The sequence below is a fragment of the Octopus bimaculoides genome, chromosome 30 (assembly GCF_001194135.2).
Source record: "Octopus bimaculoides isolate UCB-OBI-ISO-001 chromosome 30, ASM119413v2, whole genome shotgun sequence".
In the NCBI taxonomy this organism is placed as follows: Eukaryota; Metazoa; Mollusca; class Cephalopoda; order Octopoda; family Octopodidae; genus Octopus; species Octopus bimaculoides.
The window spans coordinates 4300791-4302202 of NC_069010.1; positions in this window are offsets into that span (position 1 = coordinate 4300791).

Below are 1412 nucleotides of genomic sequence, written 5' to 3' on the forward strand. Positions count from 1 at the left end.
GATCAAAGAATTCTTGATCTGATTACTGTCAACAGAATTGGTTAAATGAAACGAAGGCTGCCAGCTTAGTGTGTGTGTGTGTGTGTGTATATATATATACATACATATATATATATTCACATATGTGCATATATATATATATGTCTATATATGCGTCTCGATATATATAAATGTGTGTGTGTTCAACTGTGTATATATATATATATATATATATATATATCTGTATGTATCTATGTATATGTATATATGAATGTATATATGTGTCCGTGTGTGAGTCTGAATGTATACATACATACATACATACATATATACACACACACACGTGTATGTATGTATGTATGTATGTATGTATGTGTATACGTATTAGTAATATTTGTGTTTTTCCGAGTGTCATTTCGCCTCAGCCCTCTTCATATGAAATATATTTCAATATATTATCCTCACCATCGTCGCCACCACTTTCACCTCTATTATCTTCACCACCATCACCACCACCACCACCATCTTCATCATCACAGACACCACTGACCCAGTGGCTTCGTCTACCAAACTACCATTCGTTACATCATTCTTCGTCTGGTTAGAATCTCAGAACCATTCGCAGACTTCAGGTTCTGCCCCAAAACGTTTCAACTTGTCCTGTTTTCTTTCTAAGTCTTTTCGTCTACCTCTTTTGTCATCAAATGCGATGCTTGTTTGTTTATTTGCTTGCTTGAGGTCATCCCAGTTTAACGGTCCTAGAGATGTCATCTTGCGTAGACCCGACCAGGTCCACCAGTGCCCTCCATTGCTTGCGCTCCCGTGCCAGCCCTTCTGCGTCCTCCAAGGAGTCCTCGAGCCTCTGGAGATCTTCCCCTAATCACATCTAGCCATCTGGTGCGGGGACTGCCATGGGGCCCCTCTTCCAGCCCACAGATGCTATGTCGAATGAGAGTAAAACCCTGGTCGGGTGATCTAGCGGGATACGGAGGACATGTCCGTACCAGCGCATGTTAAATTGCAAGGGACTAAAAGCTCTGTCCATGCATCTAACAGGTGGTGCAACATGTTAAAGATTCCCACATGGGGGCATGTTACACTTGCTTGTCTGTTTGTTTGTTTCATGCTCTTGTTTGATGAGGCTGGGGTCTTCCAAGATTAGTGATCCCAAAGACGTCATCATGCATAGACCCGATCAGGTCTACCAGTTCTCTTCATCGTTAACGGTTACGTGCCAGACCTTCTGCATCCACCAAGATGACGTTGAGCCTCTGGACATCTTCGCCAGTCATGTCCAGCTGTCTGGTTGCTGGGCCTACCATGAGGCCTCTTCCAGCTCGCAGCCTTGTGAGTGGATTTGGTAGACGGAAACTGAAAGAAGCCTGTCGTATATATGTATATATATATATATATATATATATATATATATATAT